Genomic DNA, 14,936 nt, shown 5'->3' on the forward strand with positions numbered 1-14,936 from the left:
TGATGCTTGTGAATGGGGCAGTGGACCCCCATCTGGACACACTGTCAGCCTGAGATCTACTGCAGAGTATTAAATGTAGCATTAGTATGTTAAACTGCAATTGTCCTGTAACTGCACAGTGCTTGGAGAGAAGAATAACAGACTGGGTATGTTCAAACAAACACGAGTGGGAGCCAGGAGGAAGTATTTGGGGAGAAGAGGGAATTAGCAAGTGCTGTAGAACTGCGTCACTGCAATGTAACTCTAACTCTTCTAAATACTATGCAAAGCCATCGACACTATATACTTCCTGTAAGCATGAAACCTCTGACTTTTCTTTCCTTGTTAGACAGTAGTTAACTGTTGTGAAAAGAAAGTTACAGAGAATAAAATGCACATACATGCTTCTATCTAAAGACTTAGTAATATTACTAACAATTCACAACATTCTGCAATATTTACAGGTTTTCCCATTAAGTTGCCCACAACACATGGAGGGGAAGTTTGGCACCAGTGCATTCCTGCACCTCCAGGCTGGTAAAGGTCATTTCCCAAGAGCCTCAGGTCACAGAGGAGAAAAGTTGCTGGCGCCCTCAGGTGTTTGTCAGCCCTCCTTCCTTGACAACAGAGAATCCTTTCATAGAACACATTCATTTTATGTTTCAATATTTTTATGCTTCATTGGCCTATTTAGAAATTGGAAAATCTTACATCCCCTCTTGAGAAATCTGGCAGGCATGTTTGGCTCATGCTGGGAAAGCAAAACCACTGGCAAACACTCCAGCCTTTGCTAAAATTTAAAATGGACAGTCCAAGTGCTAAAGGCATTTTGAACACCCTTTGGGAATGCTGGGGAATCAAGCGGAAAAGAATCAAGACCTAGGGAAGGGTATTTTTTCTTTCCACAGCAAATTCTAGGGTGTAGGAATGACGTCCAGACCAGCAGTACAGCTCCCCAAAACAGTAGGTAGTTCAGGTTTTTAAGGTAATAGAGAATAGAGAAGCCAAGATTTTTGTCCTTTCAGCTTTTTAAGTCTCACCTACATACCTGTCAAATATACAGTAAGCTTAGCAGCAGCTTTGAAAGTGTTGTTGAGTGCAGTAACTGTTTGCACACCAGGAGCAGTATGTGCCTATTCTTCAGCAATTGTGCCCTGAAAAAAAGCTCAAGCATTGCTCTGGTAATGAGGAGAAGAACTGGTGGACCAGGAGTGGAGGGCCAGTGCTGGAGATGTGGGGAGGGTGGGAACAAGGATGGGAACTGGAGAGAAGTTCTTAGGATGGCTTGGAAAAGAGCTGCTGACAGTAGAGATTACCCTGCCGGCCAGAGCTCAAAATGGATATTTGTATACACATAACATCTACAGTCCAAGATAACAGAAATGTCCCAAGATGCTTATCATGTTTTTTAAAGAAACACCTGGTGAAGATGCTCCACTGTATGAAGAACATTTCTATTGCTGAACAAGTGCACAAAAATGGAGAAATGCCCTTGAGAGACTGAAAGATTCCATAAAAACATTGCTTTATAGCTGCATTAACCATAGTGTGCTACAAAAGGTATTAAATGAGCATGGAAGCAGGGTTGAGATCTTCAGCTCATTAAACTTTTCTGTAGTCTGCAAAATTTGCATTTTGCTTCCTCCTCAAAAATCTCAGCAGTTTGCAGGCATAGAATGAAATATTAAGATTCTGCCTAAAATCCTTTAAGTAATCTACAGCACCACAAATGTTCAGCTGTAGACTTAATTTGGACCATATGAACCTCATGAGTCATTTTCAAGCAATCAGAAGGTAACAGTTCAAGAGCAAGAAAAAGCAAAGTATAGCTAAATCCATACTACAAGCCTTGCACGGTATACGCACAGAGTGCCAGGAATATCCAGTCCTGCCCAGTTGCTATCAGGCTGTTAAGCTGATATATAAAAGACAGTGAGAATTGTTGTCACTTGCAGCAGGGATCAACAAGCTGACTGAGCTCCAGAGGAGTGACTATAAGTAGGAGAGTCAGTGTCATTTTAAAGGAAGTTTTAAAAACAGAACAGAAAATAGGAAAGAGAGAAAAAAAACAGGTTCAGAGAGACCAAGGCTGAAAGGAACTTCCCTGAAACCATTCAGTCCTTCCCTAATGCTCATGGTAGGGAAAAGCTAAATGTGACCAGCCACAGAGGCTCTGTAAGACCAGGCTGCTGTTTTAATGAAGCAAACACTCAACTGGTTCAAGGAGCACCCAACTGGGGCAAACTGTCTGCAAGGGGAGGTGGGTTAGGCCAATGGATGGTTGTTTTGCATCTCCTGTTAAAGCTCAACCCTGCGCTGCAGTTGACCTAGAAAAGCAGGAGGATGGCAATGAAAGGGCTTCCAGTCAGTAGATGCTCATAAGAGACAAGCCTTGCCAGCATGCTGTGATGCTATCTGGCTGCCTTCTTGTGGCTTTTGGCAGCCTCAGTAATTGCAGCCAGCAATTACTGAGAAAGTTGTGGTGACTGAGCTTGCCATTCACTTCTCAAAGCTCTCACTCCAAGTTGGGTGTGAGGCCAAGCAGTGTGGCCAGAGACCTATGTGGGTCTGAGAAGCTGGTCCTGTCTGTTGTCAACCTGCATCTGCTCTTTGGGGATACAGCTCCAATTTTCAATGCTGCCAACCTTGTATGTCTTACTGTTCCGCTAACCATTTTTAAGGAAAATATTAATCGCATGTATTAGTTACAAAGAAAAGACTGTGAAGTCCAAACCGCTCAGGTTAGTAACATTGTCACTGGCACACTCTGGAGCTTAAGGCACATCTGAGTCATCACCATCAGCTAAATGACTGTAATTTTTTTAATGAGGGAGTGTGCATTTTGCAAATGTTAAGGCTTTTAATGGAAGAACCCATCTAGAGTGAGTGCATCTCTGGGGATACCACATGGTCACATATGAACCACGAACCAGAGATGTGTATTCTCCAGAAGATCCTGGTGAGGCCCTGGAAGTCACCCACATTGTGAACAATCTGTGTGACATCACTGAAGGGTTTGTTTGAAGATTAAAGTCTCCAGGCTGCATACAACAGCAACTGGATCTCTGCTCACTGTTCAAAGCTATTGAAGTGCTTGAAGTTAGGAGAGTGCACAAACGCTTTCCATTACTTAGCAGTTGATTACCTTTCTCCCAGAAGTCAGTGGCAGCTCCAGAGGAGTGTGCTGGACCCATCGTTCCTACCCTGCAGCTGTAGCCACATATCCTTCTGCCTGTCAAGGAACATGTCCCAGAGGGACTAGTTTTGGAAACCTGATAATGTAAGGGAGAGTCCCAGGTGTTGTTCAGAGGAAAGGTTTGACTCTTTCCCTAGCAAAAGAGACACAGAGCTGTAACGAAAGCCTGGCTATGCTGGAAACTTTATTACATACTGTAAATTCCCAGATTACTTTGGTGACCAGCTGTCTGGAGCTGAGTTGTGTTGCTAGGTCCTGCAAACACCTTCAGTTTTCTTTGTGCTTTTGATAGGTGATGAAGAGCTGAGTGCTCCCAATCCCATCCGTGCCCTCAGCAGCTCTTTTTATGAGCTGGCTGTGTGCTCTGAACACAGACTTACTCCTTCACAATCATGGCCAAAAGCAGGGAAGCAGCATGAGCCAGGGTGGGCTAAGCCTGCAACTAAGACAAACTGAATAACCCCAGCTCCTAGACCCACACCATTCTCAACCAGCTCATTCCACCTCTCTGTTTCTCTTGTAGCTGGGCCTTACACCACCACCTCCAAAGAGAGGCAAGATAGGGAATTCGTTATGTTTCAGAAGTGCTATATAACTCCAAGGGACTGCATTGTATTCTCCAACACCAGTGCTCTCATTGTTGTCATTTGTAATAATCAGCTGGTAAGTGTGCCCAATTTTATGCCGAGCAGTCAAGAGGAAGGGGTAGCAAAAAAGTCCTCCCCACTCTTAGTAGCGTGTTACTCCATTAAGGCTTGGTGTGCTCTAGAAAATGCATTCAAACTGGGATTTCTGGGAACAGATCCTCACCCTTCCTGGAAACCCAGTTAGCACAGCCTGTCCCAAAACTCTGCTAAAACTTATCTACCCCAAGCCATGCACTGAGTTGTTTGAGCCCACATCTGGTTAAGGGAAAGGGAGATATCCCATCCCAGGCACTACTAATCCAAAGGTCAGAACCACCCCTGCAACTTTCTCCAAATCCCCTTTGCACTGACATTGTTTTAAGCATCGTGTAACTAAACACGTGGCTTTCGTTGCTTTCACCTCTTTCTTCATTTTAGTGCCCAAAGGGACATTTTCCCAACTCTTGGCTCATATGTGGTTGTTTCAAGTTCAAAATACAGCCATCAATCCCACACAAAACATGGGCTCCATTTCCTGCTCCTCCCCTCCCTGGCAAGGGAGGAGTTGCTGTTTGTCTGTCTGTTTTTCCCCCTCTACCATCGCATCCTTCCCAACCTCTCAAAGGCTCTTCCCTTGCCTTTCTCACAGTTTTCCTTACTGCCATGCTCCCCTCCTCTCCTCTACAGCCCTTTGCTGTTCACATCCTCACTCAGACCTCTCTTCTTGTGTCTTGCATTTCTCTCTGCCCCCTCAAGATCACTCATGCTATCCATATTGCTTTTAGCCCTCTCTTCCCTCCTGCATCTTGGGCTATCTTGTGTATACCCAAGCTAACTACAACTCCCCATCCCACTCTCACTACCCGTTCCTGCTTCCCAGGCCCTGCCTAATTCCCTGCCTGGCTTTCTAAGAAGCTGACCTTTTCCTCTGCCTTTCTAGGCTCATTCTCCTGTAGCTGTAAGTAGTCTGACAGCCTCTTAGAGACTTTCACTTCCAGGAGCATTCAGCTGGTGGGAGGCTATTGCCATCTTGGCTGAAGACTGGCTCAATTCAAAGTTACTGAGAGTGACTGCTCTGTTGGTCAAGAGACTGACAGAGAATGTTGGAAGATAGAATCATAGAATCGTTAAGGTTGGAAAAGACCTCTAAGATCATCAAGTCCAACCATCAACCCAACACCACCATGCCTCCTAAACCATGCTCTGAAGTGCCACATCTACAGGTTTTTTGAACACCTCCAGGGATGGTGACTTCCACCACCTCCCTGGGCAGCCTGTTCCAAGGCCTGACCACTCTTGCAGTAAAGACATTTTTCCTAATATCCAATCTAAACCTCCCCTGATGCAGCTTGAGGCCATTTCCTCTCGTCCTATTGCTTGTTACTTGGGAGAAGAGTCCAACACCCACCTTGCTACAACCTCCTTTCAGGTAGTTGTAGAGCCTCCTTTTCTCCAGACTAAACAACCCCGGTTCCCTCAACCTCTCCTCATAAGACCTGTTCTCCAAACCCTTCCCCAGCTTTGTTGCTCTTCCCTGGACATGCTCCAGCAACTCAATGTCCTCCTTGTTCTGAGGGGTCCCAAAACTGAATTTACTATTCAAGGTGCGGCCTCACCAGTGCCCAGTACAGGGGGACATTCACTTCCCTACTCCTGCTGGTCACATTATTCCTGATTCAAGCCAGGATGCTTTTGGCCTTCTTGGCCACCTCGGCACACTTCTGGCTCATGTTCAGCCGGCTGTCTACCAACACACCCAGGTCCTTCTCCACTGGGCAGCTTTCCAGCCACTCTTCCCCAAGCCTGCAGTGTTGCATGGGGTTGTTGTGACCCAAGTGCAGGACCCAGCACTTGGCCTTGTTAAACCTCATATGACTGACCTTGGTCCATCAATCCAGCCTGTCCAGGCCCCTCTGCAGAGCCTTCCTACCCTCAAGCAGATCGACACTCCCGCCCAATTTGGTGTCATCTGCAAACTTACTGAGGGTGCACTCAGTCTCCTCATCCAGATCATTGATAAAGATATTAAACAAGACTGGCCCCAACACTAAGCCCTGGGGAACCCCGCTTGTGACCGGTCAACAGCTGGATTTCACTCTGTTCACCACAACTCTCTGGGCTCGGCCATCCTGCCAGTTTTTAACCCAGTGAAGAGTACACCTGTCTAAGCCATGAGCCACCAGCTGGAGTCATTCTGGACACTGCTGATTTCTGCCTGCGGATTATGAGGGAAAAATATCAATATCAGATAATTCAAGCCTCATTCGACATGGTTGTATGTTGCATCATCTCTCTTGTTCTTTTCTTGGGCTCCCTGCTTTCTCCTGAAGGTTGTTCAGCTTTTCCTTTGTCCTCAATTACTTTTGCTTTTCTTTTTTCCCCACTATTTTTCCCCTGGTGTTCAAGTTATAATGAGGGCTAAATCATTAATTTGAAAATAAATGAAAAATAATGAGCCTCAAAGAATAGCTTCAAGGCAATGTCCAATCACAAGTATAGAAAAAGCTGATTTTTGAAGTGCCTGTACAAATCATAGAGAAAGACTCAAAACCAAACTGCATGTGAAACTGCAAATGGGGCAGAGGGGGGAGCAAAAGGAAAATGCATGACAAATTCACATGAAGTGTCCCAGACAGCTTTTGTCTGCACAGAAATAGTTTTATGGGATTCTCTGCAGAAAAAGGAACAAAAAAATTAAGGAGTTGAGTTCAAAAGATCAAGTTGCATTTTCATTGATCTCAGACTTGTAAGAGCTGCCCCATCAATCACAGTTGCTTAAAAATTCCTATTAATGGCCTCAAGTGCTGGGGCTGCCCATATGGTTCATCTTTGTAACATTTGGGCATCTCTCTGGGAGCAGCGTGAGATCTGTCAGTGTCAGAGCCAGACACTCTGTGCACATCCCTACATTCCCGCAAGTGGTGTTAGGAAAATTCTATCACTACAGGACTGAGGACCTCCATCTGATCCAGGACAAAAGTAGCAGCAGAGGCTGGGAAAAGGAAAAAGGCCAGAAGATTTGGCTTTCAGAGACACTGGCGACAACTGCAGGTCTAGGTAAAAATCCCAGTGTGTAGTCCAGGACATGTATGGGACAGCTTCAAGCCAAGGTGCTGCATGACATTGCACAGAAATAAACACCTGTTTGCTCTTAAGGAGCGGAGAAGAACATGGCTGGTGGAGGCTTTCAGACTGGAAAGGAAAATTAAGAGAAGAATCCCCTACTATTATACTGTATGATGTGATTAACACCATGGTAGGCTGGAAGTCTTGTCAGGCACAACCTGAGTTCATCTTGTCCTAAGCAACAAAGTCAGTATGATGGTAAATCACTGAATGGTGATTTTTTGATGGAGCTTTGTAGGTGTACAGACAGCAGCTGTGCTACTCACTGGTAGCTGACTCGTGCCCAGGGCAGCAGGTGTGCTTTTACTAAGCTGAAGACTTTGGCTGCAGGCTTTGGCATGTGGACATCCGTATTAATAAGGACAAAATATTAGGAATGTGCTTGATGCTGAGCACATATTTAAGATTTTCCCCTATTTCAGAGGACTATCCCATCTAGCCAAACTGACTCCATGCTCTTAATGCCATCAGTTTTCCTTGGAGACAATTCAGATCCAGAGCCAAAATTCAACAAACAAATATTTCTCTCTGAGGGGCAGAAACTTCTTTTTGTAGTAAGTTCTACTTCTTTCCTGCATTGGGAAAATTGTCATGAGGATGCATTTCTAAACTGGATCTTCAACTCAAGTCCACACCAGACTTCAGTAGCAACAAAATAACTCAGAAATGTACACTGAAAATAATTGTGCTGCAGCACATCTGGTAAGAGTTAGAGCATTCACTTTGTCACTGTTGTCCCAGAAGTTGTGACAGAGCAAGTAGGAGCCACTGATGTGGCCAGGAGGTCCTTTGACTTTGCAGGGTCTTTCTGTAGAGAAACCTGCAACAGGAGAAGAATATTCACAATCCCTACTCCCCTTGTGTTATCAATTTTCCCCAAAATGGGTCACAGTTTGTTAAAGAAAGGTGACTTAATCTGTAGCTAAACAAGGTCAATGCAGTGTCAGAGATTGAGTGACCACTTTCTCTCCAGGTGGGCTAAGAACTACATGGGATGCAAAGCTTAGGTGCTGCTCACACCAGGCCAGGGCTGAAAAAAGGTCCACCTCCTGAGGTCTGAGCAAAGGCAGTAGAAATACTGCTGTGAGAAAAGATGCTTGCCGCAGAAGTAGGAGTAGAGCTGAGATGTCAACAATGTCAGCCCTCCCTCTTCAGAGAGCCAGCCTGCTGCAGCGAAGTGCTTGCAAGCAGGATTAAAGTTAAAATTGTTGAACTGAGGTCTGCCACATGTGCGTGCAGGGACACTTTCCTGCTTCTCATCCTTCGTATACACACGCACATGCATGCATGTGTGATTCCTTTACAAGCAAGAAGTTTCTAAGCAACAATGCTGAATTTCAGTGCACGTTCACTGTTTCACACACTTGCATCTGGTCTCCTTTTTCTCAAGTGCTTATGCATCAGCTTTTAGAGGTGACAGGAAAAGTTGCCTGCATTTTCTGGAGGTCTCTTTCTTGCTGGTTCTACAAAGTTTCTCTCTTTGTAGCTTCGAGAAACCACTCATTATTTTCTCTGGGCTAGTTTGATCCTACTTTGTGCTTGCAGGAGAAAGAACACTTTTTCTGGTGGCTGCCTTAGGATCCCGGCAAGATGCCATAGTCTGTGAGATGAGAAATGGTGACCTCATGAATAGGGGGAGGGAAAAGAGGGGGCGAGACTGAATTTTTGGTTTTCTACATTTAAATCCCATCAGGCTTTGTGTTTTCATTTCAAATTCTTTCCAAAATACTGTATCTATTTTCCTCCAAGATACTGTGACCGAAATGACTTTACGCTTTGCCTCCACTGATTATTTTTCTAAATAGAAAGAAATTATTTGTCTTCAAAAGGATTTAAAACTCACCCAACAAAAAGCACCCAGAAATAAAGCAAAAGATGTGAGTGCTCTAGAAACAGGCAAGTCACAAAAGAGTTAAAGTTCTTTACACATGGCCAAGTTAAATAAGACCTGGAGGGACACATAGTTCTCCCCCCAGCACCCCCTGAACTCTGGGGTGTGTGCTCGTGAAATGCCTCGGAGGCAAAGTTGGCCCCCATTGTGTCTTGTTTAATTTGGCTGCTTGAAGTACTCACTTTTTTTGTAATTTGGCTCTTCCTACAGCTCTCACACCTTCCTTTAATGTAAATGTCCTTTACATTTTCAACATGCCTTTTCCCCAGCCCTCCATACCATATTGTTTGGACAACTGTCTCTTTTTCTCTGTGCACCTACACAAGGCTGCTGGCACATGGCTGTGTTTACCCGTGCACAGAGGGAGAGTAAAACCAAACCGAAGAGCACTGTCGGCACAAGTACTGTGTTTCCAGGGGCGCACTTTTCATCTCTGCGTGCTGGTAAGGAGCCAGCAATTGTGCCCTGGAGATTTCCACTGCCCAGCAGCAGGACTGCTCTGCAGCAGCACACAATGGTCAAGTTCTGCTGCTTGTGCAACCCACAGCCTTTGCAGCCTCAGCTGAAAACTCTTTCACCGCTGCCTTGCCATGGGTCGGTGATAAAATACTAAGCTTGGTCCCACTAAGCCTGCATGTCTGGGCGATGTTGCAACGGTGATGTGAGAAATATAGCTCAGACTACCTGTACTTGGTGGTGTCTGTCATCACACAGCATGGTCTTCTTCCCATCTGACTTAAATGCTGAAAGTATAAATGGAGCGACATTACCTTTAGTGCAGAACCAAACTGGCAAAGATGGGGACTTTGTCATCGCTTCTACCAGTGATTACAGTTTTGCAATAAATGGAGCAGAGAGTGGTGTAGGGCATGCATGGTCAAGGGCAAGTCTTTTGTTCAGTTTACTGGTATGTAAAATGGGGCTATAATGCCTTGACCAGCAAGGGAGATGCAGGGATTATTTAAAGTCTCTAGGTGCCTTGGCCATAGAAAGCAGAGGACAGATTTTCAAGTACTATCACAAAGAGGAGGTTGTAGGCATTTTTTTGGCTATATAAAGCAGCAAAAGTTGTCTTAAAAATTAATCAACTTAAAATAGGAAATCCTGAAATTATTTTTGTTGCTATATGAAAGTCTTTACTTAGAAATAAATGCCCAACAACTTTGCTGAAAAGCAGTCAACTCATTCTCACACTGAGGGAGATTCTGTTTGCATTTGCAGCACTAGAAATGTGTTCCCCTTAAAGTACGTACCTGTCTGAAAGGGCAAGGCCCAAAGTGGGTGAGAAAAATGCAGGAAGAGAAGAAATGCCAGCTGTTGAGCCCAGACCAGAAGGCTGTGGGAGTGTGTCCATCCATGTCACCGCAGACTTTCTTTTAGGGGCTGCTGGGTCAAGGGACACTGTGTCCGTATCTGGGGACAGCATTGACAGAACTTATATTTTTTCCTCTGTACACCACCAAAATAGTCCTAGAAGAGAGAGACTCCTGCTGCAACACCTCTTCAGGGGTTGAACACCAGCAACCAATAACATTTTTCTTTCTGTTATTGCTGTGGAAAAAAACAAAAAAAGATCCAGAAGGAAATCTGAAAAAGTGCAGTGAGAAGCCAGTGGGGCCAGGAAATGGAAATGGATGGCTGGACACATTGGGATTGTTACAGGCAGCTCTGGTTCAGTGAGATTTGCTGGGCTGTCACTTTTCTGGCCTGGGAGATACATTAGAAAATGATATTTAGAAATCATAAATAATCTCATTATATTGTAGCTGTTAGCATTCTGGGAAACATCGATAAAAGTAGTGGAGAACTGAATTAAAGAACCCCCCAGTGGCACAATTGTGGCAACAGCTGAAGGGAGAAAAAAACCATAGATATTACGGATGGATGAACCTAGAGAATTTTTTAGGTTTGGATTCAAGCTCAGTTGAAATGGTGAACTCCCTGCTTGCCTTCTAGGGGCAACTCATGGATGTTGTATATTGCTCCTTCTGCTATAGAACTATTGGACTTCAAAACAGAAAAGAGCATTAGTAATGGGCACATAGTCCAGAGCCCACCCAGGACTGCTCCTGCAGGTCTTTCCCTAGCTTTAGCGCTGTGACTGTTCCACAGCTAAATACAGCTTGTCAAGCTACTTTTCTTGATATTCCCCTTGAATTCCCCTTTTCCTGCTATATTTTCTCTTCACAACATGTTATATGTGATGAAAAGTAAATCACTGCCCAAACTCAGTGTCAAGTGGTGTCAAACTGCCCTGAACACAGGTCACATTGATTGTTATATAGCTATGGCCCCATTTCATAGGCACTGTTCGTTGATGCTAATACAATGATCACTGACTAGTCTACCAGCTTAGACCTGAAAGAGATGGACATTGGCAGATCTCATCACATCAAATATCATGGCATGCTCACATGCTCACAATGTGAGTATGACCTGGATATTAGAAAGGAGAAGGCAAAAAACTAATGCCATACGACAGCTAAGCTTTTCTCCCCCTCTCTCCCCCTCTCGCTTTTTACTATGTATAAGCCTTAGTTGACAGCCTGAACTATGGTCACATTAGACAGATGTTTCCAGCCTTACATTTCTCCTATGCCATTGCAGAACCTCCCCACCCCATCCTGTGTGGCGGAAAACACAGACCCCAGAAATATTTAGTTCCCCATTTTGGATTTGTGCATGACTTAAGACAGGAGCCAGGATCTTCATTTTTCAACAGAAAGCATATTTGAAAAATCAGGAATCACTATTAAACAGGTTTTTAAGTCTAGAAGTTCTTTGAATCAGATTGTTTCCTTCCCAGACCATGGCAATGATGGAAGAAAAATGCTTGCCATTTGAAAATGACCCTGTTACATGGACATATGGCTGAGATAATAACTCCTAACACTTCATGGTGTTTGCATCACTCTGGAAAGAAGAAAAGGACATAGCATAGCATAAAACCACTTTTGTTAGTGTACAGACAACGTAACCAATTTTTTGTGCTTTTAATTGTGAATGTTTAGTGATTAGTTGCCTGGTATATTTAGTTGCTATAAACAGTGTATACAATAGCGTATACAGTGTAAACAGCAAATTTAATACAGCACATTTTATGTTTAAGGGATGAATATGCTTCCTTTCAAAGGCTGATTTTTTTGTTGATATGATATTTATCTTTGTGGTCAGAGGCTAGAGCATCACAAGCACCTGTGGACAAGTTCAAATTCTCCATCCAAGAAAGAGGGCAGTTTACTTTTAATTATCCAAAAGTATCTGAGCTATTCACAAAACACCTTTACAGACTTCATGTTGTCCCTTTTGCTATGTGTTCATGGCCAGTTCTTTCTTATTTTGGAAGTGTGCACTTTATTTTTCTTTTTTTATGTAGGTTTCTTCAAGCTAACTTAACCTCTTTTTATATACTCTTTTATTCTTTTTACTTTTTTTTCCCTCAGTTCACCAGATTTTTGTTGGTTTCCTCTGGTTTTCTGTAAAACTTGAGACTGCTCCTGCCTCTGTAATGTTCACAGTTAGGAGTTGGAGTATTTTATGGGTAATACTACAGCTGTAGGAACTGATGTAACAAAACTGAGTGCAAGGCTATATAGAAGTGGAAGTAATTTTATGTAGTTTTCTAAAAAACATGAGACTGCCAATGCACATATGGGACTCACAAGCTCCAAACATATGTCTCCAAGTATCCTGGGCAGAATCAGTGCATGCAAGGGGAGATCACCATCAAACCTTCACTTCGTCTCCTGGCTTTCTTTTCACCGGTGGCAATGAATTGGTTTTAGATGGGTCTTTTATCAATTTCAGGAGCCACAGGTACTGAGCTTTCCCCTTAGAATCTTGGTTAGTTACCCATCATAAACCTTGGGTGACTGCTGCACATTGTCTTCTCCATCCTCATTTTGGGTAGCTTGCTGTTAAAGCTTGGCTTGTTGTTGGGGCTACGGGGAGAGAAATGGTACACACAGTGTGCCGTAGTCATGTTGCCATCCTCCTGCTACTGGATTGCAGGTTTTCTGCTGTTGAGTCATCTGTGGTGTGATTTTGGTGAACACAACGCATTCCTCGCTGTTTGCCAGTTTTGCTGCTGTTGATCATGTCCCTGGCTATCAGCACAGGCCATTCTTTGAATCATTGCTCTCGTGTTCCTCTGGTGGTTTTACACACACATCTGCATTCATACTTCTAACTAATCTTAATATTTCTGTATACAGACCTTTGCATAGCAACGTAATATAAACCATGGAGTACAGTGCTGGCCCTGGTTTGGATGGTTGGCAGGCTGTACTTAAGTTTATGCTGGGTTAATTGTACTGCAACTTGTTCCAGCTTTACTGGGAGAGGCAGATGCAGGTAATTACGTCAACTCTCCAATCACTAGACCACATTATTTATTTAATATATCAAACTGACTGCAGTTTTTGTTTGCGCCTGTTCTTGGGTCAATTACACCAGCTTAAAATGCAATCATATTAATATGCAATTACCCTACTGCACATTAAGGGAAATGTTATAAACCAGCTCAGGTAGGAGAGAAACTCGAGGCTGTGTCACCCCTCCTGCCACCCCTTAGGCACCCCTGATTCTTACAAAGGAAACACTGGGAAGGTGGTGGGTGCTTTAGCATGTCCCCAGGCCTGTCATCTGTGTAGTCTAGAGGGAAAAGCCCTTCCCAGGCAAAGGCTCCTTCACTGAGAATGACTACAGGCAGCCTGTATTTTTGGCTGAACCAGCACCACCCTCCCCATCATCCTAAAAGAAGGGCTGATGCTCTCACTTGGGCCATCCCTGCGTCTCTGCAGTACTGCTGCATCCAGTCAGCTGGAAAATAGTGCCCTGAGGTGTGTAAGGTGCTGGATGCTCAAGGGGAGCCATGGCCTAGCAGAGGATAGGACTGCTTGTGAAAGCATCTGAGGGGAGCCTGCAGAAGTCATCCTCAGCAGAGAGAGACATTACCCAGCTGAATGTCAGAGCTTCCAAAATGCTCAACAAATTTAGAACATTACTGGAATAAGAACAGCATCTGTAGGAACTTCAACCAGTGTAAAATTATACAGGCTCCTAATCCTTCTCTCCCACAGCATGCAATGAGTTCCACACTGAGTCAGAAAATTAGACAAGCTCAGTGCTCCAGAGATAGATTATTGCACTATTAACCCTACTGTGGAGGTTTATTGCTCCTACCTGAATCAGCTGATGCCAGCCACTCTCCAGCACAGAAGCCGTGCTCATCAGCGGGCTGTCACAATATGACAGAGTGCAGCCATGTGACCTGCTCTTTTCCAGTCTAGTCCTTCATTCAGGCAAGCTAGAATTATTGGAGATTTTTATTGTAGAAAGGAGCTAATATTTAAAGTGGCGTACACTGCTCCTGCCGTTTGAGGTCATGTTACTCTTCTGGGGTGACCAGCAACAGCTACTGACATGGAAGAACAACCCTTGAAGACAGTTCCAGGGATTTTAGCCGTATTCTGTAGAGTTTCCTAGGTAGCAATTACAGGCAAATTAGACAGAGCAGTCAAAAAACTGAGCGAGCCACTTTTCCAGCAGAAGTTTTGTGGGTCAGCAGCAGGCTACACAAACCCCTCCCAGCAGACAAGCTCTCTGAAATGGTCCCATCGGTGGACTCAGAATGCCGGGTTACAGGCCTGGCCAAAACACCTGGTTCTGCAGGCTGGTTCTCTAAGGAAGGAACAGTGCTGAAGGAGTCTGATGTTCCTTGGATGGGAACTGGCTTATTTATAGCAAATTACCCCTTTGCCACACCAGCACCCTCCTTACAAAGTTCTGCTTTTAGAGCTTTATTTCTAGTACATCTGTAGCGTGTAATTGGCATGCTCAGGTGTTCCTCTGCCCAGTCCTACGGTGCACTTTCATGTTGTTGTTTCGCTTAGAACAATGCCCAATAAGCAACATCCAGCAAAACTCATCTGCTAGTGCTATCTAACATGTGATGTGTGCTGTGGGCCAACGCGCCTGGTTGTGTTGGGGAAAAAAAAATCTGAACACTGGGGTTTTTTAAATATATATATGGCAAATGGCTATCTGTCAGCCCTCACCTACATCAGTAAAGCTTCACCCAGTATGCAATAAATCAGCTACACTAGCAGATCATAAT

The 14,936-nt window shown here is 44.3% G+C and overlaps 1 protein-coding gene across 1 annotated transcript in view; it reads right to left on the bottom strand.

Moving 5' to 3' along the window:
* TBX15 (T-box transcription factor 15) overlaps window positions 1-14,936 on the bottom strand; it is a 123,664-nt gene that overhangs the window by 894 nt on the left and 107,834 nt on the right. The window lies entirely within an intron of this gene.

Source organism: Phalacrocorax aristotelis, chromosome 1 (assembly GCF_949628215.1).
Source record: "Phalacrocorax aristotelis chromosome 1, bGulAri2.1, whole genome shotgun sequence".
Lineage (NCBI taxonomy): Eukaryota > Metazoa > Chordata > Aves > Suliformes > Phalacrocoracidae > Phalacrocorax > Phalacrocorax aristotelis.